General features: G+C 49.0%; 1 protein-coding gene across 3 annotated transcripts in view; it reads right to left on the bottom strand.

The window, feature by feature from the left end:
- The window catches only part of Rassf4 (Ras association domain family member 4), a 38,179-nt gene extending 25,693 nt beyond the window's left edge, over window positions 1-12,486 (bottom strand). For all 3 annotated transcript variants that reach the window (XR_005091189.1, XM_028864044.2, XM_028864043.2), the window contains exon 1: window positions 12,378-12,486. The gene's annotated coding sequence lies outside the window, so the exon portion shown is untranslated. The remainder of the gene's footprint in view (window positions 1-12,377) is intronic.
- Between the last annotated feature and the right edge of the window lie 12,575 nt (window positions 12,487-25,061).

Here is a 25,061-nt window from a genome sequence, read left to right as displayed (position 1 = left end):
AGCAGACTCATTTTTGCTAGATCTGAGCAACATAGCACATTACTATTTCTTACTGAGTGGAGAATTTGCTCCCTTTCACTTGTCTTTGGTGTGTCTGTCCAGACAGCATGACTGCCTGTGGAGCATTCAATAACCACGTCATTAAATCAAACAAGCAAAACAAGGGCTCCTTAACCCAAGCACTGATGCTTGACAGTCAGCCTGATGACATGATGGCTACTGAGTGACTCTAACAGACGTGTAACGCACTGAGGGTGTCTATGAGGGACACAGGGATGCTTCGTGTCTGGGCAGGGAGAGTTCATCGTGCTCCTCAGGATGGCATTCAACTTAAAACTTACCAGCTAGTTATTAAAATTTTATTTCTAGAATGTTCCTCTTAATAATTTCAGACCAAGGTTGCCCCTGGTTACAGAAAGTAGAGATAGGCTAGAGCTACTGCTTCCTGGCTGAGGGCCTTCCCTGAGGGTCCTTCCTATTTGCTGGGCAGCAAGATGAAGCCCAGTATACCCTCAGTGCTGATACAAGCTCTACTCTTTAATCCCTCTGATCAGTCCAGTGTGCTCCTCCTCTCTCCCTGCCTGAAACCCACAAGACAGATATCATCCCTGAACAGCCATTGGTTGATTATAGATTATAGCAGGAGAATTACCACTGGCCAGGAGAAATGAAGGATGTAGGGGAGATTATCAGAATTTCCCCAGGGGCCTGCCCTGAGAAAATCCCTCCCAGGGTCCTGGGAAGACGCTAAGTCTGGTGTGGGGTTATCTGAGAGAAAAGAACCTAGGTGCACCATGTTCTTTTGTCCGTTTACTTTTCTTCTCTAAGACAAAGATCTATCTCCACAGCTTCTGTTCCATCTTGACACTCAGTTCCTCTTTGTCCTTTCTATTTCTGTCCTCTCATAGCCTAATAGTAAGCTCCTAGCTTTCAGTCTCATATTTATCTTCAGTTTCTCCATCCATGCTCATTTCTTCTCTTCCTTCTCTCTTGACCTGACCCAATCCTTATTCTCTACAAAAGATCTGCCTTGTTCCTTTCTCTCTGCCCATGTGACTCTGCCCTACCATCCACAGAAACTCTGCCTTGTTGTCTTCCCTCTGGCCATGCCACCCTGCCTGGGCCAGGAATTCTGCTCCAGTCTTTACTGCACCTGGTTATGCCAAAAGCCCTAGTGTTCTGAGTCAATCACTCTGCAGTACAACTAGGTCTGAGGGAAAGGGATGGTCTGAGCTTCATTTGCACAAGAAACAAAGCTGTGCATCTATAGTCCACCTGCCTCCTAACTTCTGTAGGGGTGTTACCTAGTAGATCAGCAGTAGGTCTGAGAAGCTTGTTCTGTTTGTCATATGGCCTAGTATATGAGCGCACAAGAATTTCATAGCAGAAGACAGCTGATAAATATTAAAAGCTGAATAACACCAAATATTCCTCGATAAATGGCTTCCCTCTTGAAGAACTCTTTGGTCGATCAAGGTATAGCTTATTATATTCAGCTGGACTTTTATTTCATATTCTTGTGGCCTGTGACAGGAGATGTGCTGAATAGCAACCTTAGAATGATCTCATCAACACAGCTCTACCCATTCTAAAGCAAGACCAGCCATGGCCTGCAGAGAGGCCCGGCCCCTTGCAGGGCAAGCTTTGACCTATGTAGTGATGCAGCACTGCCCCTCTGGGATCAGAGCTGGGGACTCCCTGTGTATTCTCGTTGGCCCAGCAACAGGGTTTTCAAAATAGGGCTAGGTTCCTCATGCTTGGCTTGTGGAAAGAATGGATGTACTCCATGTCTGGGTAGTTAGTTCCTCAAACTTGCCAGAGCAGAAGTGTTCCACCCAGGGGAATGCCCGGTGTTGGGGTTTCTGGGTCGAGGCTGGTTCCACAGGCCTATGGCATAACACTGTGAAGTTTTGAGCAAACTCCTTACAGAACGGGCTGCAGTAACTCCAGGATGATGGCAAGTGGGGTTTTCCCTTACTGTCCTCTGCATCTTCAGCCGGCTTTTGCCCCTTTCCTTCACGAAGCCCCAGCTTTGCCCAAGCTTGACACGCTTTCCTTTCACAGGGCTTTGGCTGTGTTCCAGGAGTCTTCCTCTCTGCCTCTCCTTAGCTGCCCCAGCAAACCAGTTGCAAAGCAAGCCCTGGCCAGGGTGGGGTGAGTGGGAGGAGCCTCTCGCCCGGGGCCCTTTCGGTATTTATAATCTCAGCTGACTCCGTGATGCTCCTGGGGGCACCAGAGCACAGTGGGGTGGTCGTCAATGTCTTTCTGCTTCACCTCTCGTCTCTGTGACCAAGAACACCTACTTTGCAGGGAGAAGTGAGTACGAGAGTCGTTCATAGGCTCCCCCACAAGTCAGTTCTTTCCGAGCTGTACATTCAGCAGTATGTAAGTCAGGCTCAGCCCTGTAACCCCAAACTGAAACAGGGGGGTTATTGCAAATTGAAGTTTGGCATGGACTCCAGAGTGAGAGTATGTCTCAGAAAGAAAAAAAATGTAACTGTGTCCAGGGACTAAGGGGGTGACTTAGTTAGGGAACTGTTGTCACAGAGGGAGTTGGGGACACATTCCTCTTTTCAAAGTGTAGATCTTCTGGTTTACTCAAAGGAAACAAGAAATCTGGGGTTTTATGAGTACTTTCTACTTAAAGCTGGGTGCTTCAGGCAGAAACCCTGGCTGCCCCCAGAATGATTATGTAAAATGATTAGTAATCTCCCCAACTCCCTGAACGTGGGACCATGCTACCAATTCTGGCCTTTCTGCTACAACGGGACATGTGTGGATCAACTTCCTGATGGCATTAGCAACCAGTTTCCTGATGCCTACTCACACTCACTCCACCATGAGTCTGCACATGTAAAAAGTAGAAACGAGGTTCTGCATAGGACAGCAAAGATGTAGCACCTGTCTCCCTGAACCTGGGCCACCTCTTTTAATGTCTGTTTTCCAGTTCTACCCACTTTCATGAGAATCCCCACATATACTGGGTTTTAGAGGCTGTCATGAGTGGTGTCTGGAACCTCTCTGGTTTCTTCCTTGGCAAGTCTGCTATGGTTATATAGAAAAACCACTGACCTTTTATGCCTACTTTTTATCCCGTTACTTTGCTGAGAGTGTTGATCAGTTCTGAGAGTTTTCTGAAGAGTCTTTAGTGTCCTTTAAGGACAGGATCACGTCGTCTACAACTGGGAACAAGTTGGCTTCTTCCTTTCCAATTCGTATCCCATTTTTTTCCTTTCACTTTTCTTACTGTTCGTTGGCATCCTTGTCTTGTTCCAGATTTTACTGGAAATGCTCTCAATTTCACCCCATTTGGTACAATGTTGGTCATAGGTTGGCCATCAAGGATTGACCAACCTATTATTCACAATTATTTCACAAAAATTAATATTGTGAAAATGGTTATATTACCAAAGATGATATACAGATTCAACACAATCCTCACTCAAATCTCAATGACATTCTTCATAAAACTAGAAGAAAACAATTCTAACATTTATATAGACCAAAATAGCCAAAGCAATCCTCAGCAGAATGAACAATGCTGGAGGTATAACTGCACTTAATCACAGTATATCACACAGCCACTGCACCTGTTCACAGTATCACACAGTCACTGCACCTATTCCTAGTATATCATACAGTCACTGTGCCTGTTCACAGTATATCACACAGCCACTGCACCTGATCCCAGGATATCACACAGTCACTGCACCTGATCCCAGTATATCACACAGTCACTGCGCCTGTTCACAGTATATCACACAGCCACTGCACCTGTTCACAGTATATCACACAGCCACTGCACCTGATCCCAGTATATCACACAGCCACTGCACCTGATCCCAGTATATCACACAGCCACTGCACCTGTTCACAGTATATCACACAGCCACTGCACCTGTTCACAGTATATCACACAGCCACTGCACCTGATCCCAGTATATCACACAGCCACTGCACCTGTTCACAGTATATCACACAGTCACTGCACCTGTTCCCAGTATATCACACAGCCACTGCACCTGATCCCAGTATATCACATAGTCACTGTACCTGTTCACAGTATATCACACAGCCACTGTGCCTGATCCCAGGATATCACACAGCCACTGCACCTGATCACAGTATATCACACAGTCATTATAACAAAAATATCAGAGCAGATGTTAGATCAAGGACTGGAATAAATGACCCGCAATAAGACACACAGCCATGGCCACCAAAATTTTGACAAAGGTGTCTGTCAAAACCATATATTACAGAAAAGACAGCCTGCCTCACAGATGTGCTCAGAAAACTAAATTCTTCTGTGTAGAAGAACGAAACTAGCCCTTATTGAGAGCCTGCAACTTGGGAAGTGCTAGAGAAAAATGGGAAGAACACCTCATGTCTCAGACATAAGCAAGGACTTCCTGAAAAGACTTTCCAACTGCTTATGAAAAAACCCCAGGAACTGACAGATGACATCACGTGACAAAGGGACAGCTGGTAGAGCGGAGGGACCACCTACAGAGCGTGGGAAAATCATCGACAGCTACGCATCAATGCACTGATATCTAGAACACATAAAGAGCCAAGGAACATACACAGAAATCTTAATCATCCGATGACTTAAAAGAAGAAATAAAAATGGTCAATAAGTACTTGAAAAAGTATTCAATGTTCTTGGCCATTGGAAAAAACACAAATTAAAACTGCCTTAGAGTCCCTCTCACCCCAGTTAGAACATCTGTTATGAAGAAAACAAATGCCGGCAAGGACGTGGGGGAAGGGAACTGATACGCCACTGTTGGGATGTAAATTTGTGCATTCACAAGGGAAATCAATATGGAGATTCCTAAAAAAATGAAAAAAAGCAGTAGCATATGACGTAGCTACGCAACTTCCACGTATATGCCTGAGGGTCTAAGTCACATACCCATGGATGTTGTTGCTGTTGTTAACATTTTAAAGAAAAAGAACCAGCTCCTGTCTATTGCCATGGACCATGGACACAGCGGCACACGCAATGGAATTTTATTCAGCTGTAAGAAAAAGATGAATCATGACATGTGAAGAAAATGGATGGAGCTGGAGACCACTGTGTAAAGTAAATGGAGCCAGACTCAGGAAGACAATTATCTCAGGTTCTCTCAATATGGAGCCTAGGTTTAACTCTCTCTCTCTCTCTCTCTCTCTCTCTCTCTCTCTCTCTCTCTCTCTCTCTCTCTTTCTGTGTGTGTGTAACTAGAACAGGGATCATGAAGTAGAGAAAGAGATCACAATGGAGGGAGTGTACAGAAAAGAGGGTGATAGAATAATGTGATATGAAAACAAAAGGAGAGGGGACTATCTGGAAGAAGGAAGGGAACAAAGGTGGGTGGGGGCAGGAAGCACAAGGGAGGACAGTGAGGAAGGGGAAGAGTCAGAACAAAGTATAACGGCTTATGTGCTTAGAGATGCTACAGTGAAACCTGTTACCTGATGTGCTAATGTAAAAATTAATTTAAATTTTTATTTTAAATGGTCTCTCTCGATCTCCTCTTCTCTTCCCCCTCCCTCTCCCTCCACAAGAGGAGGCTTTTCCAACTTTCCATAGGCCATAGGCCTCCTGGGGGAGGAGCCTCCGGTCCTTAGAAAAACAGCCTCTGTACTAGAGCAACACATTATTTCATTGTCCTTGTCAGCCAGGAGGCCTTGGGTGAGTCACTTGGTATCCCTGGCTGTCAAATGCCTCCTCCCCGGTGGGTAGAGTGTACACCATTCGCCACTGAGCTCCAGAGTTTGAGCTTTGGGGTGTCCCACGGAATACCCCCTCCTCAATTGTTTAACCAGCCTTGCAGAAATGAAGACATTCTAGAGAAACTTTGTGACTTTCGATCTGACTATAGGACTATTGAAACAATGGACTCCAAATAAATGGGAGTTTCCCCAGAAATCTCATGTTGGGAGAAGGACAAGACAAGCAAAGGGGAACTTGTCTTCCGGAAAGAGATTTCACCTGGTCCTCATAACCTGTCTATTACATACAACCTTACAAGATCAGACAAGGTTGTGTCAAAGGTAGGAGGGACCACACCTTAACCAGAACTGGCTAGATGTGCATACCCCTGACCCTCTATTTAAATTTCCACTGCACTTCAGGGTCCTGGAGATGTTGTGGGATATTATTTTAACTAGGCAAAGATGTGTTGTATTTTTTTTATACTGCAGAATATTACTTTAACTATGTGAAGGTGTGTTACATTTGTTTCTGCTGCCTTTGTTATTGATGTAAAGATGTGTTACATTTGTTTGTGCCGCATTTGTTTAACTATGTAAAGATGTACTGCATTTGTTTCACCTTTCTTGCCTAAGACACCTAATTGATCTAATAAAAAGCTGAACAGTCAATAGCTAGGTCGGAGAGAGCTAGGTGGGGCTGGCAGGCAGAGAGAATAAATAGGAGGTGTGGTGGTATTGTGTTCCCAAAAATATTGTGTACCCTAATAAACTTATCTGGAAGGTCAGAGAAGCAGAAAAGCCACTAGATACTTAGGATAGGCAATGGTAGCATACACCTTTAATCCTAGCATTCCAGAGGCAAAAATCCACGTGTTCAAGGATACAACCAAGCATGGTGACTCACGCCTTTAATCCCAGAAAGTGAGCCTTTAATGTGATGGCAGAAAGCAGAAAGGTATTTAAGGCGTGAGGACCAGAAACTAGATTTGGCTGGTTAAGCTTTTAGACTTCTAGCAGCGCAGTTCAGCTGAGAGCCATTGGGATGAGGACACAGAGGCTTCCAGTCTGAGGAAACAAGACCATCTGAGAAGTTGGCCAGGTGAGGTTAGCTGAGGCTTGTTCTGTCTCCCTGATCTTCCAGTGTTCACCCCAATACTTGGCTCCGGATTTGTTTTATTAATAAGACCTTTTAAGATTCCTCCTACAAGGGGAAGAAGTCTAGAGAATGAGAGAAGGGATCCCCCTAGGGTCAGAAGCCAGGCAGTCACCAGCCAGCCAGACACGAGAAGCAGTGAATTGAATAAGATATACAGAAGGAAAGAAAGGTAAAAGCCCTGAGGCGAAAGGTAGATGAAAAGAAACAGGTTAAGTTATAAGAGCTAGCAAGAGATAAGAGCTAAGCTAAGGCCAAGCATTCAAAACTAATAATAAGTCTCTGTGTCATGATTTGGGAGCAGGTTGGTGGCCTAAAAGGAAGTCTGCGCCATTGGAGGTAAGAGGGACTTGTGGGGTCACTGGCCTTCTTTGTCCCTCTTCCTAGTGTGACCACATTGAATATATCTCCTTTTTCTGTTTTCCACTTTTTTTTTAGGGGGGTGGTTCGAGACAGGGGTTCTCTGTGAAACAGCCCTAGCTGTCTGGAACTTCCTTTGTAGACCAGGCTATTCTTGAAGTGACAGAGATCTACCTGTCTCTGCCTCCCTAGTGCTGGGATTATAGGCGTGTGCCACTGTGCCTGGCTTCTGTTTTCCATTTCAATTTGGCTCTTTTAATTAGCTTACTCAAGATGGGTGGCCAGATCTGAGTTGGGGTACAAGTTGTGACTACCACTTTGGATAATAATGTGAACATTGTTTTGCCTTTAAGATCCTTTACTGGGTTGATCTGAGCCTGCTGTTGCTCATTCTTATGCTCACAGGGTCTTAGTGAGTTGCACAGTGTACCTAAGGAGTGTTCTAGAGACTTGCTGACAGGGAGAGCTTGAAGAGAGACACTTCCACTCCTGTCAGGAAGCAAAGCGGAGTGTCTCTTTGGGTTGTTTTTCTGAAACTGATTCCCTAGTGCCGAATCTCCCTGTGTTCTGGGCAGGGTGTCCAAAGGCAAGCATCTTCAGTGGTCTACTTTTAATCTTTTACAATCGAAAACTATACTCATACTCTTAGCTGGAACCGAATCTGAGGCAGAGGTTCAGTGTGCAGACAGATGCTCCTTGGGAGAAGTAGATGGGGAGGAGATGCAGCTGGCCTGGCCTGGCCTGCCACCCGGGCAAGTTTGAAAAGCAGCCACAGATGTAACTGGACAGCCAGAGTCAGCAGGGCTACTCCTCCCTCTCCCCCTCCCCCAGCAGCCTTTGTCCTGGTCTTGCGCCCCCACCCCCCAACACACAAAGCTCAGACCTCCAAGCTCACTTCCCTGGCTGGTATAGACGCATTCTCCGCTCCTCAGAGGAGCCTCAGGAGGTAGCATTACCTGGCTACCTTCCCTCAGTGAGCAGACAATGAGTGAGTTGTCCCACTTTCCGCTTCAGCGACTGCTCTGTTCTGCCAGGCCTGTGGAGGCATCGACAGCTGGCACACAGCCTGCTGTACAGTGACAAAGGCCACGGGAGTGTTTACATCTCCGAGGTCTAGGCCCTTGTCTTTTTCTCTTCACAGAGGAAGGCCAATTCCGATTCTTTGGGTCACTGTGGGACTGGATCGGTCGCAGAAGGAGCAAGCCAGGGAGGGACACCACTGGAGTGGAACATTCAGGAAATAAACTTGAGCGCACCGAACAGCCTTTTACTGTGAGCTGCTGTGTGACCTGCTTTTCAGTCTTAGAGGGTCCTTTCCACGCTGGTGAATGGAGATGGTTCTGTCCTTACTTGGCAATACGGGCAATGGGTCAATGTTGAAAGTAAAATGTAAGTTGGTCAGTGAAACCAGAGAGCTTGGCTGCCTCTGTTTTAACCTTTCCTGGCAGGATTCATATTTAGGTGTGATTCAAACCAAAAAAGAAACAAAGTGGCTTGACCCGCAAGACCAAAGAGGACACAGCCAGGCACAGCCAAGCTCCTCCAGCAGGGCCGCTAGACTTAGAGAAGGCAGGTGCAGGCTACACTGGCCTACACAACTGGCTTCTCATGCCGGCCCCGGAGCCCAGGCTCTGAAAACAATGAGCCTCTAAAAGGCCCTCCCAGCACCTGTCAGCCTTCACAGGCCAGAGCTTCCCCAGAGAGGAGCCAGCTGTCTGCTGAGGGGATCTGGCTGGACACAGGCTGTCTGGTCATAGCAATACAGTCACCTAGATCGCCAGCCACTTAGCAGCTGCTGTCCTCTCCTGTAGTCCAGTTCCAAGGTCTCCTCCCGTCCCCTGCCGTTACCCACCTCTGGCTCAGCCATATTCCTTCCTGCTCTAGTCCTAGGCTGTTGAGTCCCACCAGCTGGGGAGCCCCGAGAGGATGTGTACAGTGCCAGCTGGGGGCGATGGAGGTCCAGGGAAGGCAGACAAAACAGACACACAGACATCGACATCTCCATTCCTGCCTGACCATGGCTGACCACCCTAGCCAGGCCATCTCTGCTACATGTCCCCTCCAGTCCCGGTGACTTTATATGAACCTGTTCTGCCAATATCGGCCTCCTTGGCAATGTTCCCCTTCCTCTGAAGAGACTGGTCCTTGTCCTTGGTCCCTGTGCAGACTATAGGCCAGCGTCTCTCCTCCCTTGTGACTTCCTGATGTAAACTGTAGCCCAGAGGCAGCGCTTCACCCACACACCTGCAGTACAGGTTGCCCTCCAGTGTTCTTTCCTGTAAGCTGAGGCAATAAATTCACTTCCAGCCTCCCACTCCTCCTCATGTAATATCCTCACACTTCCTGGCTCTGTGTCCTCACCACTTCCATTCAGGCTCACTCCCGACCTATGGAAGGGAGGATTCATGGAAACTGTTATCCACACAGCTTTGGTTTGGGGGCCAAACAATCACTCCAATGACCTGGGCCCAGCTAAGCAGACCCCCTGACTACTTGGTGCTAGCTGCTGCCAGGTTGTCCTGGGCCCTCTAGTATCTGCAATACCCATGCGACCTTTGCCCTAGCCTGGGCGACATGTGCAGCTGCTGGGAGTTTTTTTCTGGAGACAAGGTGCTAGGTCCTAGAATCCTTTGGGACATGAATTCTTCTGAAAACATAACATCTTCATCCCAGACTGAGAAAAATGTGTGTGATTGTGCTCATGTGTGCATGCAAGTGCACACATAGATTGTCATACTACTATAAGTGGATCAGGATGCCTGCTTCCACTTGCCCCAGATCCCAGGCTGAAAATGTGCTGTATCCCAGAAAAACATTCTGGCTGAGCTTTTCTTTGAGCTGGTGTGTGACCCTAACCGTTCTGCCATCACTGGATCTTGAGTTAGCCAGTTGTAATGGCAGCTGGTCTAGCATGTCCTTCCGGCTCTTCTCGGGACTGAAGCTAGGGGATTATACCACAACCCACATCTCTGATACTAAAGGTCAGGCAAGGGCATGGGCGGGGCTCTGATTCTGTCTCAGGGTATGTCCCAGAGGAAGTCCCTTTCGGCAGGCAGGAGATTCAGGGAACTACAAGTTTGGGGAAACTGCAAAAGCTTTGGGCCAGCAGCCACTTCCGAGCTGTTGGGCGGTTACTTTTAAACAGTTTCAAGGGCCAGCAAGGTGGCTCTGTGTGTAAAGGCACTTGCCACCAAGCCTGAGGACCCAAGTTCAATCCTCAGAACTCATGGAAAAGGGGATGGATGGAGATAAACGACTTCACAAAGTTGTCCTCTGACCTCCGCACGTGCAGCATGGCATTGCATGTGACCCACAGCATGCACATGAACATGTGATTCATACACACACAAAATGATAATAAATAATAATAATAATAAAACAATTTCAAAATGTTTTCTTCAATGTACTTTTAAGAGGTTAAGCAACTGAGCCTTTCCAATGTCTGGGCTCAAAGCTTACCCTGCCCCGATGATGGCACAGACCCTGTCAAACCCTTTCTATTTTTGAACTGGAGTTCCTCACCAGTTAAACAATTATGATCTGAAGGGTTCATCCATAACACACACTGCTGACATTGGGCTTCAGGCGCCGGGGAGGTAGCAAGTTCTAAGAAGGGAATGTGGGACTCAAAGAGAAATGGCTCCTAAGAGTCAGGAGACAGGTGGAATTTAGCCCTGGAACCCGGGCTCAGGTCCCTAGGGGCTGTGGGCTCCCTCCCTAGTGCAGAGGGCTTCCCGGGAGAGCCAGTAGTCAGCCTGTCTCCTCCGAGACTTGTCTGCATGAGCTTCTACTTCCACACTCGGTCTTGTTCTCCACCCCACAGTCCAGCTGGCTCTGACTCAGGGAGACCTGACTTTAATCCTGTCCTCAACCTCACGTCACCCTCCGACCCTCCTGGGTGTCGGATGGACTCCAATCTCTGCATCAGCCTTGTCAAGTCTGCGAGCACTACCGAGAGTTAGGACTCCAGCTGTTAAACACACACAGCAACGTGCTGAAACACACCCTAGCGTAATTTCCAAAAGCAAGCAATAGTTTAACCCAAGATGAATTTCCTCTTCTCTTTTCTCCCTTCCTCTCTCCCTCAGCCCCTTCCTTCCCGCTAAGGTTCCTCTCCCCACCACCTCCAGCCTCCTGGGGGAACAGGAAGCCGCAGGTAGGTCTGTGTTTACCTGTCCTCCGGTTCCTCAGTTGTGTTCCTTTCCCACGGCTTCTGGCGGGGCTGAGTGATACCCTCGTACCTGCAGGCGAACTGCAGCAAGGGTTGCCCCTGCCAGCGCAGTGTGTCACTTTGGCGGATAAGCTGCCTGGGTTCAATTCCTGGATCCCGGCCCTCACCTGCTGTGTGGCATCCTTTAATTCCCAACGAGGTGGGATTTCTAAACTCCCTTACAGGGGTTTTAAAGGGGTCTGGCTGTCTTGGCACGGGCAGTCTAAGAGTTGGGACCACAGGCGAACCACAGTCCAAGAGATGAAGTTAAAGAGATTTGGAGGTACAGTTCCCCAACGTTCTACCCCTCAGCCCCCCTTCCCTGCTTTTGTTATGCAGCGCTTGGGATGGAATCCAGCCTTCACGAGTGCCACACAAGCACGCCACCAGCTGAGCAAGAGCCCCAGCCTGCGACGCGTCTAGACTCAGTTTCACATTTGAAAATGGGGATAAAGAAAGCAATATTGTGACCGCGCAGTGAGGGGTGAGTGGCGTATTGTGTTAAAGCCCTTTGCTCACGGCCGACCGTCACAAACAGCGACAGAGAAACAAGTGCCTCCGTGGGCTATCATCCTGGCGTTGGGTTTCCATCTGTGAAATCAGACCGTTTTGCTGGAAGCCCCCTTCCCGCCTCTGAGACCACGTCTCTAGGAGACTGGCTGAGAGGAGGGATGAGGTGAGCATAACTGTAGCCAGCAGTTTGGTCCACGTGTCCTGTTAAGATTTAGCCCCTAAAGTGTCTTATCCTAGGAGATGTTAGGCACAATGCCACTCTCAGCCCCAGCTGGAGGCCCCCAGTGCGCCAGGCTGGCAGGGGGAGGAGACTCGCGCACAGCGGCCGAAGGGCACAAGTGCTCAGGCTCCAGCGCTCTCTGCCTGATCGCCGCCCCAGAGCCGAGGGTGGAGTGGTCTAAGAACGTCCACTACCTCTGCAGCCTAGGCATCACTCACCGTCCAGTCATCGCATGGTCCAGAGGCCACCAGCAAGGCAGTCCCTCCGCCTGCACCAGAGTTGTGCCTGCACCCGGCTTCAGAGCCGGGCCTCTGCTGCAGGGGGTCAGGTCCGCCCCTGCCCGCCCTAGACACACCTCTTCCCGCCCCCGGACACGCCCCTCTTCGCCCTGGGAACGCCCCTTCTCCCTGGTCAACAGCATTGCCCATCAGTCCATCTCTTCCCTCCTGAGTGCTTGCTACCGTTGCCCCTCAAGAAGACCCCGGGCATCTGCCCCCTTGCTTGATCTCCATGGGCACCACCAAGTGTTCCGCGCGTCACTTAAGTTCCCAATCCTCGAGGGCGCCTCAGGAGGCAGAGAGAAAGCAGCCGGACTGGGCCCTAGGGGCCAGGGATCCTGGGTAACGCAGATCCTTGGGTTTCAACAAAGGCCTCTGCGCAGGCGCTGCAGCTACAACTGTGTGCATCTTGGGGAGGGTGGAGTGTGTGTGTGTGTGTGTGTGTGTGTGTGTGTGTGTGTGTGTGTGTGTGTGTGTGTGTTCGCGCGAGCGTGTGAAACTCGCAACATCTATTTATTGTCCAGGTGGCACCTGCAACCAAAGGCGTGGCTTCTCAGAACGCTCCATTAAGAAATCCGAGCTGGTGAATTAAAAAGTTAGCTTCCTCTTCCGGGGCTGTCTGCTGAGCACAGATTTGCCAATGCAGAGGCAGAGCCTCAAACTACAGGCCACTGTAGGAACTTAGGGGGGCTGGGCGGCTGGGGTGCAGGCTGTAGGGTAGGGGAGCCTTGCCGGCTCTGTTTTATGTCACTATCCCCAGTCCTGACCTCAGGACCTCTTGGCTGCCCCTGTAATGTAAATCAGCTCCACTCAGTCCCTGGCTTCTAATCCTCTTAGGGTCACAAGGCCATTTTAGAGTGTGGTGTGGATCTTCTTAAAATGTGAGGTATTCAACATCTTTGAAAACCAGCCTGGGATTTGAGTCCTGGGACTCAGATTGAGCGAATTTTGCTAGTTATTGTGGCTGGTGATTGTGAGCATAGAGACTGTACTTTGTCCTTCCCTTCCTGTGTGCAGACTCTCCCTGTCTACTTCCCTACCTGCAGGGGCCTAAAGGTGACCGGCTCAGCCTTTGCTTGTATTCTTCAAGTATGATCCATTCCCTGCCAACTCGGGGTTCCTATGGTTGCTGTTGGAATACATGTTTCTTTCCACAGTCCAAATGCTGGGCACCATTAGAACTGAGACCAATATGTGAGTGCTTCTAAAAGCTTTTACAAACCAAATGCATGCAATTCCACCGTAACTCCCAGCTTCTCCAATCCACTACCGCCAGGTGAAGAGGTAAACAGCACGTGAGTGGATAAGTCTCCCTGGGGCTCTCTAGTACGAATCATGCTCTCTGCCCAGTTCATGCTGTGGTCTCACCTGGTTTGGACATAGGCCTGAGGTGCCCTGAGCACTCCTTATACCTTTGACATGTGCTGCTGATCTGGTCCCCTGCGGCTCCTCGGCCTGCCCTCAGCTGCACTGGTCACTGTTTATACTTCATCTGGAGTAGGAGGGGCTGCCCTGCTGCCCAGTGTTGGTGGGTACTGTGGGTTACTGCCAGTTACCTACTGGACGCCCACTGTCTTGTTTGGAAAAAGGAGGGAAGGAGAGAGGGGGAGGGGAGGGAGAGACAGTAGAGAGAAGCCTACTTATTAGGAACAGCAGCATGCTAGTCCCTAGTGACGGATCCTGACTGCCTGTATTTTTTCATTCTACACTCACAACTCACAAGGGGTGGTATAACTAGAATTTAAACAGGTAACTGATAAAATATCAGTGTACAGTACACACTGTATGTTGTATTTTGTAGAACTTTGGCTTTGTTATTTATGCTTCAGCTGCGTGTATTAGATTGTGCTATAAAATGTGTACTTCAGTGGGAAAAATGAAAACAGCAATTTCAGCCAATCTTGACAATCCTTGTCATGGCTTTCCTAAAGCTTTTAAGGAGTGGCCCTCACACTCACTTCTGGGCAAAGAGGGGAGAAAGAATTCATGGAAGAATTTGAGGGGAGGGTGGGGAAAACTTTAGTTTTCTTAGTAGAAAGAAGAGCTGCCCTCCCCCTTCTTGTCTCATGTGGATATAATATGCAATGTCTGGAGCCCTGGCAGCCAATTTGAGATCAGGACACAATATATCCACATGCGAAAGCTAGTGAATTTATAAAGGAAAAAGGAAACTTGGTCTTTATAAAACATCTTAGAGTTTCTGGCCTCTCTTCAATAAGGCTTTGCAACAGTGATGGTGCAATATGTGTGACACACAGGCCAGGGTGACAGTTCCTTCCCAGCTGATCTTGGGTCCCTAGTTTCCTCCTACCTTCCTCCCGCTGGTCTGGTTGCACTGAACATGCCTGTTCATTTGTCCCTCAGTCTCTTCTCCAGACACTGCCAGGCTGACTCCTCACCTTCTTCGGGTCTTCACTCACTGTCTCTTCCAAACCTTTCCTGGCCCCTACTATGGCCCTCCCGACCCACTCACACCCCTCTGTGTGTCCCATGTCTTCATCTTGGACTCCCTAACCGAGGGACGCTCTTCCCTCAGCTGCTGAGCGCCTGGGCTGTCATGGTGGTACACTGGTGCCCAATGTGCTATTGATTTTCCATCCCTTAGCCAGACCCAGGAAAGATACAGACTCGCCTCTCAGAGGCCCTAGCCCCATTCCAGGTGAGGCAAGAATAATGTGGGATTGGGGCTCAACTTCTGCCAGCCCTCTATTGAGGAGTGAGGCTCGAAGGACCCCTTCAGGTCTCAGGGGATGAGGCCTCCCAGAAATCTGTAACACCACAGCAAAGGGGGCTTTGAGGAATTCCTGTAAGGAGCTGAGCACTGTTCACAGTGGGAGGCCCATTCCTACAGCATGTGGCCAGCAGGAAATCTTTAGGCAATGTCATGATTTTCTTAACAGCCCAGGATGATTTGTAGGGCCTGTAAAAGGCAAATGGATAAGCTCCTGGCCCACTCCTTCACACAGGAGCCAGGAAGAAAGAACTCGGGCTCCATTTCTAAGTGGGGAGTTTAAGCCACCAGGGAACTGTTAAAACCCACAGCAAGGTGAAGCCGCCACCCTGGGCCTGCCCTGCTCTAGGCTGCCTGGGGGCATCTTGGCACCAGGCTCTGTTCTAAAGTAACTGGGGAATTCTCTTTGTTCTCTGTGCCAGAGCTCATGTGCTGAGATATAATTTAGACAGACACATGGGTTCTGAAACACAGGCTAATAGATTTTCATGTAAGTGGTGTTAAGATGAAAATCACTTCAATTTTTTAAAGCATTTTATTCTACATTTATTTAGTGTGTAACACACACACACACACACACACACACACACCCCACTCGTATACATGCATGGTCTACCACACACCCGTGGAGGTCAGAGGATAATAGATGAGAGCTGGTTCTCTCCATCATGTGGGTCCCAGAACTTAGGTTATGAGGCTTAGTGGCAGGCCCCTTCCCTGTGAGCCATCTTGCCTGCTCATCCTCCTTTCCTGAGACAAGGTCTCATATAGCTCAGGCTGGCCCGGAACTCGTTTTGACTGTGTAGCAGGGTTTGCTCCTCTTGCCTCCGCCTCCCTGGGATGACAAGTGAGCACCACTGTGCTTGGTTCTGAGAACCGCTTTCAAGGCCATTTTTGAATTAACATTAGCAGAGATTTCCTGAGGCCCTGGGCATGGCTTTGTGTGACCCTTCCCCCTTATCTCCAACATGAGGTTCAGAACAAGTGCCTTTTCTGAGCAATTGCTCAAGAACTCAGTGTTCTTGTGATCCCAAAGGGACTTCTGTGGCTGGTGACGGCACCTGATCTGCTGGAGAGCCAGTCACACATCTCTGCGGGTGCTGTGTGCTTGGGTGTGGTCCCTCTGTAATAAGGGCGTTGTATGCTCTGAATGTACAAGAGGCTTTGGGAGGGCTTGCCCTTAGATTTCAAGTAATGGCTCCAAACTTTGGCACACCACCTGGCCACCTGTTCTGTGTCAAAGGGTCTCACCGACTCCATTTGTTGAATTGCAGATAACAACTCTGGGCGCACATAAGAGGCTCTCTCCCCATCTCAGAGCCAGGCTGGAGATGATCGTATAGTCCCCAAATGGACATAAATTTCAATGGCGTACGCTGCACAACTGCCTTCTCATTAAGTGCGCACATGCTGGAAGATGTGATGGTGCTTTGTCCTTTACAGTAATGCTTTGGGAATGACTATGTACCCCAAGCTGCAGAACTCCTAAGTGCTAGCACAGGGTTTCCCAGGAGCCTTTACCAGGTCACGTGGCTGGAAGTGCTGCTGAGACTTGCTTCAGAGCAGAAAGTCCTGTGTCCCTTGGGCCCTTCCCCCATCTAGTCCTGGGGGAGGGGACAAGTGCGGAACCAATAGCTGCTCCCCAAACACATGGGAGGACAGACTGGCCTGAAGACACCCTCAGAGAGCACCTTTATTAGCTGTTCACTTTTCTCACCTTCTTATCTTCCAGAGACTGGAAATGCAGCACATGGAGGGAGAGGCTAGCTCCATCCAAGAGTACAAATTAGAAGGCGGAGGAAGGATGCCATAGCTTTCTGAGGCTTCCCCTGCCTTCGAAGCCCTTGCCCAAGACCATCTGAGACCCCCAGCTCCGGACCACCTCCTCACACTTTGTGCTACTTCACCAGGCATCCACACTCCCCCCCCCCCCCCGTGGGCTCCTGGAGGGCTCAGGCAGTGGGGAACTACTGAGTACTAGTATTGACATTGCTATTGCTGTGAACTGCTGTATCATAAAAAGGAGATGCAGTAGTAGCCATGCATGTCTCCCCAGTGTGCTGCATTTCAGCAGAACTATCATTTGAGTGGCTGCAGAACGTGACTTTATGTTGTTCCATATTTCTATGCCTTCTACAAACCACTGGGCTCAGGGAGTCACAGGAAACGGTTCAAGGGTGGGAAGGTTTGCAGGAGGACACTGCTCTTCACAGAGATCTTCAGAGAGGATTGTTCAGTGCCCCACAAAGAGCCTGGGGTTGCCTGGGAGCCCTAGTTCCTGAGAATAGTGAGCTGCTGCCAGAGAGACACAGGAACCGGGGTCTTCCCTCAAGCCAGGATGCGAAGCCGCCAAAGGAAGCAGAGACCTCCCAGAGGGAGAGACAAGGAGCCTCAGGGAGCACAGAGCACTTACACACACAAGGGCCATCTGTCCAGCTCTGAGTGTCTCCTAACACAGAGCATCCTGGGGAATTCACTAAAATTAAGAGTCTTCTGAGGAATGCAAAACATTCCTGGGGCCAGGGGCAGGCTGGCCTCTAGCCTGTGGCCTTGACATGGGAGCCTTGCGACTAAAAGAAATAAAAGATGCTTCAGTTGGAGTTGACCTCCCTTCTCTGGCGCCAAAGCCCACCCCCCAATTGCCTTTTGAGTCTTTGGATCCCAAAGACTTGTGTGTTGGGAGAAGGCTGGAGCCATCGACTTGCTAGACTTCTAATGCTTTGTCTCCCTTTTGGAATGGGCCCTGGCTTTTCATTGCAGAAGCTCTCTGGGTGAAAGGGGTAAAGGTTGGCATTACAGCGGTGAGAGCAGAATAAGCAGTGTGTTCATTAGGCTTCCCCACAGAAACAGAACGGCTAAGACATGTATACAGCTGGTGGTCAGTGTGTGTCCTCCACGTCTGACTAGCTGGAGTTGCAGGGAAATCATTGCAACTGTGTGGAACTCTGTCGGATTTCCTCTGTTATTAGTCCCTATGCTTTACAGCGTGAGAATTACTTATATCATGCTCACACTGCGAATGGGGTCATTCAGAGAATGTAGAAGCATACACTGTGAATGGGGTCATTCAGAGAATGTAGAAGCATACATGTGACTTACATGGAAACACCACATTCATTAAGGGTTTTGAGTATCTGCATATTTGGGTATCCATAGTGGACTGGAACCAGTCACCCAAGAAAGTGGCTCAGGAGATTATGGGTTGATGAATGGAATGTCTGTTAGGCAGGACCCACAGCTGGAGATTAAGATAAGGGTTGATGTTGCAATCTGAAGTCTGCCCTCCACTGAGCTGAGAATTTAGCAGACTCCTGAGCAAAATGGCAGGCAGAGATGTGATTATGTCATAAACCTCACTCAGTGTTCTCTCTGAAGGCCATAAATTGATCAAATGAGACCCTGCCCGCATCACAGAAGCCAATCTCTTTATTCAAGGGCCTATTAAGTTACATGTTAATATCGCTTAAAATACCTTCACTATAGCAACTAGACTGGAGTTTGATCTGACAGCTGGGCCTTTGGGCCCATAGGCTAGCCAAGCTGCTACCTGAAATTAGCCATCATAGGCAATGATGACCTATTCTGGAGTGTGACCAATATTCCACATTGCCTCATGTCCCCATGAGGACAGACTCCATGCAGAGAGTGTATGCCCATAAAAGGCCTTCCAGGATTCCAGGATGGAAGCAGCCTCTTTTCCTTGTATGTTGGCTAGAGTCTTATTATGTAGCTCAGGCTGTCCTTGAACTCATAATCAGGTAACCACATGCTGCTGGGATCTCATGCTTTAATGTACCTGTGTTGCCTATGGCAATTCAGGGGACTTTTGTTCTTCGGACTCATGAGTCTGTGTTAGGGCTTGCCAAATATTTTCTGTGAAGAGGCAATGAAATTGTTTTCATATTTTCAAGGCAACGCATACATGTTGCAACCACTCAAGCAAAAGTAACCATAGACCATAAGGCAATGAATGGGTGTTGCTTTGACAATAAAACTTTATATAACAAGCAAAAAGCCTGATTCTGTTCATTTTTCTCTCTGCCAAACCTTTGGAAGGACACATAAGCTGCACTGTGGCTAAAAGATTAGGCAAAAAGAAACAAAGCAAAGAAGACTTCATTAACCCACGTAATGAAAAGCCCAGATACTGATAGTCTGAAACCTAGTTTATTTGGTGTCTCAAAGTCGTCTTTAGGGACTACAGTCTGTCGTCTGCCATCTTCAGCATTTTTGGTTCAGCGACTCCTGCTGCTTGCCACAAGCTTCTGAACTTCTCCAAAGACACATTCACATTTTGGGGGGCGGGGTGGAGAGAAGAGCAAGAGAACACTGTGGCAGTCTTCCTGTTAGCATTGAGGGCATCTTCCAGAAGCTTTCTTTCATTACCACTGGCCAGAGCTAGGGATGGTGGGTCACTGAGGCTGGGTCAAGTACACAGCTACCCAAGGGGTGGGTAAGTGTCTGGTGAAACTTAAGACTCCACAAAGTAGTAAAAGCTGTTCATGAGAAGAAGCCCAGCCTGAGACGAAGCTGGGAATCATGTTGTGCTGAGCAAGCAGATGGTGAGGAGAGAAGAGAACAGGCTGAACAGACAGAAGTCTCGAAAGGTACTCCCTTTGCAGATCACCATGCCCAAGGAACACAGCTCTAGGGAACTGAGAGGCTCCTAGCTAGAGAAAGGCCATACGACCATGGGGCACTGCCAGCCACCCACAACCACAGCATTAGGAACTGAAAATGCCTACAGGAGAATGAGGAACAGCCACTGGGGTGAAGGGGAGGCTGTTGGGGTGGGGGTGGAGGCTAGTCTCCTCTGGGGCAGGAGCATGCGGTCTTGGAGATGCTGTTTAGGCTGGTGTCTCTGTCAACTTTGCTAGAGATCCCAGGCCTTAGAAGCTGCTTCTTACAGGCATAGGACTGAGGAAGCCTTGTGAGGCTAGGTTCTTATCCCAGGCTTGGAGATGGCAGGAGCGAGGTCTGGCGTAGTTGGTACAACACTTTCTGCCCATATGAGAAGGGGAGGAACACCAAGCATGTGAGCACAAGGAGGCTCATAATGAGAGCAGGTGGAGGTCTGGTTCTGCTTGTTGGGGTGCGGGCTAACAGGGGCTCAGCACGGCAGAAACACAAAGGGCTGTGAGCCGAGTTCCCTAAAATGTCACGCCTCTGTTGGAGATGCTACAGACTGACCAGCTAGAACTCCATGATTGTGGAGTTTGGCTGTCGCAGAACCAGAGCCAAAACGATCCTGGGCTGTCCGTAGTTTCCTTACCACCGGCTCATCTCCCTCCTCTGTGTCTGGCTTACCACCACTTACCGCCATTATTGGGAGAACCACCTGTAGTCTATAGTGTGACTCTATCGTCCGCAGAGGTGAAATAAGACAGAAGCCAAGACTTGTTCGGAGAGCACTCGGCATGCCTGCTTCTCCCCAAGCTGGCCTCCCAACCCCTCACTTCCCTCACCCTCCTTATTAATTAACCATTTCCTGTCCTCTTCTCCTTCCACTCCTTGAGAAAAATGGGGCAACGGGTAATTTAAGCAGAGGGGGAAGTGTCTACTCTGGACTGAATGTTTGTGTGTCCATCTCCCCTCAAAATCATCTATTGAAGTCCTGGTCCCTAGTGTGGTGGTGTTGGGGGGTGGGCACTAGAAATGACTGGGTTAGTTGCATGGAGCCTGCATGAATGGAAAGAGTGTCACAGGACGGAGAGACACAAAGAGATGGTTTTTTACCTTGGAAGCCGTGTGAACCAGGAAGCAGGTCCTCCCCAGCCCCTTCCCATGCTGGAGTCCCGATCTTGAGCTGTCAGAACAGCGAGACGTCAGTGCGTGCTGCTTAAACCTGCTCTGCTCTGTTTGTCTCTGCTGCCCAAGCCAAGACAGGACATTAGGCCAAAACTCTCCTCGCTTGGAGATGAGAGCAAATGTCTGCCCACCCCAGATAGGATACCAATGGCAGCCATAGAAACAATTCCTCCAAGTCTGGACTAGTGAACCAAGCGAGTGTATAGGGGTCATTGGAGTGTGGACTCAAAGCCCAGCCTAGCATCCGTGATGACTCACAAAAGCAAGATGGCTCCTTGCACAACTTGAAGGCAGATTCTCCTCCCTGAGCGCCGCTGCTTCCACAACACCGGGGAGGGGCCTGTGATCCTGGAACTCAGGCTTTCTGGTCTTCCAAGTTTCCTTAGGCTCTGGGCCTTAGGACCCCCAGCCTCCCAGCTAGAAGGGAGTGTTTCAACTCCAAGGAGACACCTTCACAGCAGGAGGGGTTTCTGAGTGGGCTCTGGAGCCACCAGCAGGTGGGGTCTATGACCAGCCTCAGCCTTTGGTCCCTTGCTGATGTTAGTACCCTTGCCCAGAGCCCAGCGCGGAAGACGTGGGACCGTTTTCAGCCGCAGGCCAGTGAGCACATGACTAAATTCTTCATGCTTTGGTTTCCTGTCCACAAGATGGGACTGGAACAGACCAGGACTTCTAGGGCATGAGGACTGAAGGAGTTGACATGTTCAAAGCAGGGCACACACTGAGGGCCCAGTTCTGTCGGTGGTTATAGTCCTATGATTTGCCTCATGCTTACTCCACCTCATGAGGAACTGGCTTTGATTTCTGAGGAAGACTCATCTGAGTGCTTCAGAGTACTGCCTTATGTCCACACTTCCCCGGCCTCAGGATTGGCGTAACTGACCCGAATGCCTCTCTTACACTGGAGGAAGGCCCAGGAAAGGCAGGAAGGAAAACTTTTCCAGGGCCAGGGGAGCTGAAGCTTAGGCGATTCCCAGGGCTCCACTGCAAGCTTACACAAGCAGTTAACAGTTGCTGTGGACAACACAGGCCTGGCAAACCAAACTGCCTGCATCTGTGACTGGGAACTCCAGAGATGCTGCTCTGATGAGTCCTCACGCATGCTAGGGTGGCTTTGAAGTGATGCAGCCTGCTTCTGAGTCATCCATGCTCCTGCAAGCAACTCCCTCCCTGTAAGTAAACCCAATAAACCCACTGACTCACGGGGGCTAGAACTGTGTGGCATCGTTAGGTTTGTCTGTTGGTGGTGCCCTACCTGGAGTGAAGAGACACTTGTTCACCTCTCACCAGGCAAAGCCACACAAGAGATACAACCCAACTCTCCATCATCCATTTCCAAACTGCCCAAACTTATCACTCAACATAGCACTTGTGACTCCTTGGGAGGCCCTATCTGCCTCTTGTTGGCAGGGTGTTCAACTTAGCACTTAGTCCCAGTGCCTCATGGGATATGTAGTCCACATAATAAGTACTTGATGATATTTGCGATATGTAGTCCACATAATAAGTACTAGATGATATTTGCGATATGTAGTCCACATAATAAGTACTAGATGATATTTGCCGAGCTAAACTGACTCCTCTCTTTAACACTGTTCTCGGAGCTTATACTGACCCTGACCATCTAAAATAAAGGAACACGCTTGTTCCACTCTGGAAAGAGGAACCAGTGCTTGGGGCCTGAAGATATCTAGCCCAGTTTCCTGGAAGCCGGACACTCAAATGATAGTGGTCTGGAGGTGGGGGTGTAGCCTCAAACAGAGCAGCTGCTTAGGAACAAATGAGTCATCTTTCACTTATCTGCTCTTTGAAGGGTAGTTTGATTTGAGACTCCTGGGTGCTTCCATATCTGTGAGCGGGTAAACGTTCCCTTCAGGACTCTGGAATCAGCCCCAGAATAGTGTCCACTCTTACAGTTTGTCTTAGGAGATTACCCAAAGTCCCAGAGTTCTTGCTATTTTAAAAAAAAAAAATCACAGTTTATGCTGGACTCTGGATGCCTCCTGGGCTTGCTCTGTTTCCCAGTCACAAGTTCCTTATTAATACCCACAGTTGGACCCCTCAAGCAGTAGAGTGGCAGGCCCCTTAGGGATGGTCTCATATGAGGAACGACCTAAGGCCTCGACTCTTAGCAGATTGCCTTTGGGTGGCCCAGTCTCTCTCCAGCTGTTTCTCTCTTGTCAAACGGTGGAACTCAGACTCTAATATCCACTTAACTGAAATTCCACTTCCTATTTCCATGGGCAGCTTAGCTCTTCCCTTTTTTCCTACGACAAGACATTTGGTCACTTAGGTAACCATGAGCAATCTGATTCCAGCCATCATGGGCAATCCTTTACCCTCCAGATTTCCCCCTTTCTTCCACCTCCAGCCTGTAAAATACCCTACTGTCCAACAGCCGGCCAGCAGCTGGCCCCAGAGCTCTAAGGGTCAGGTGGCAGGTGAGGCAGTCAACACAGACAGCTTGTGATTCTGTGTCCATGGGGTATGGGATGAAAGGTTCTTCCTTTGAGACGTCAGCCAGGAGCAGGGTGGGAGAGAACCCAGGAAGAGAGGAGCAGCTACTCTCTCAGACAAACACGCCCATTACTGGGATAAAACCAGTACATGGAACTTGATAGGAAAGCCTTGAAGCCTAGAGAGACAGCGGTGGGCCAGAGAGCTGACCAGCCAGCTGACCAGAAGGGAGCGTATTGTCTGAAGACTCCCACATCCCAGGAAAGTGGCAATTGAAAGCGGAGGGATCCTGTGAAGACATCACTCGTGTTACTGTATCTAAGCCGCTGCCAATCTCAGGGAGAGAGACTACAGTGAAGCCCCCTTTACAAAAGGGGAGGTGGAGGCTTAGAGGAGATCCATTCGCTCTGGCTACATCACAGATACAGACACAGAGCTCAGGGATAGGGCTTGTGTGTATGATGGGGAAATCCTCATCAACATGCTCCATGTTCTCACAGTCATAGAAATGAGCGAGTGAATGAGTAAGTGAATGAATGAAGCAGCTCTCTTGGACTCAGAGTAGCTCAGAGCACCCTCTCCCCAGAAAAAAATAACTGTTTAATGTAATATGCTTTGATCTTGGAGAAAACCTGAAATATCAACCATTTAAATCTCTAAGAAAGGCAAGGGTGCACAGCAAATGGAAAAATAGTCACAAGAGGTCAATGACTGTTGAACCCTGACTTTCTCACAATCTGAGGGGTGTCTATTGCAAGGTCTCATGTATTCCATATCCAGCTAGACTGGAGATCATTATACAAAGATGAGGATGACTTTGAACTCCTGGTCTCCTGTTCCTGCCTCCCTAGTGCTGTATCATAAGCATGAAGCCATAGTCTTGATTTTATTGAAGCCCTGGGGATTGAACCCATAGCTTCATGCATGCTAGGCAAGTACTCTATCAACTGAGCTACACCCTCAACTCCCCAGGTCCCCCTCTAAGCTGTGATCCCACTCTGAGAGGAACAAGATGCTGTGTCCTCCATGTCTCTTGTCTCTGTGCTTCTGAAGTTCCATACCAGGAGGTCTAGCAGGATGGTGGAGCCTCCCTCATAACCCAATGCAAGGGATTCACATCTTGGTGAGTACAAAGCCAGACAACCACAGCCAAGACACAGAGTGGAGAAAGATTGGCTGCCTGCAGCAGGCAAGGAGAGCATCAGAGTATTCCAAACTCAATGCCCTTCTCAGACCGAGGGACCACAGGACCTTACCCAGGAAACATACATCCATTTACATAGTGATGGACTCATTCCTGAGCATGCTCACTTTAAGGTCATGACTTAAGAAGGAAAAGTAGAGCCAGGCAGTGATGGCACACGCCTTTAATCCCAGCACTCGGGAGGCAGAGGCAGGCAGATCTTTGCGAGTTCAAGGCCAGCCTGGTCTACAGAGTGAGATCCAGGAAAGGTGCAAAGCTACACAGAGAAGCCCTGTCTCGAACCCCCCCCCCCAAAAAAAAAAAAAAAAGAAGGAAAAATAGTAGATCTATTTTTAGGGCATGTGTAGTTCAAGGCCGTGGTAAGGGCATTTGTGACCTTGAGTTAAACCTTATTGCACTTCTTTCTCATCCCTAAACCCGAATG

This window comes from Peromyscus leucopus, chromosome 3 (genome assembly GCF_004664715.2).
Source record: "Peromyscus leucopus breed LL Stock chromosome 3, UCI_PerLeu_2.1, whole genome shotgun sequence".
NCBI lineage: Eukaryota > Metazoa > Chordata > Mammalia > Rodentia > Cricetidae > Peromyscus > Peromyscus leucopus.
Note: the sequence above shows the minus strand (reverse complement) of the source record. Positions and strands in the feature narration are given on the sequence as shown.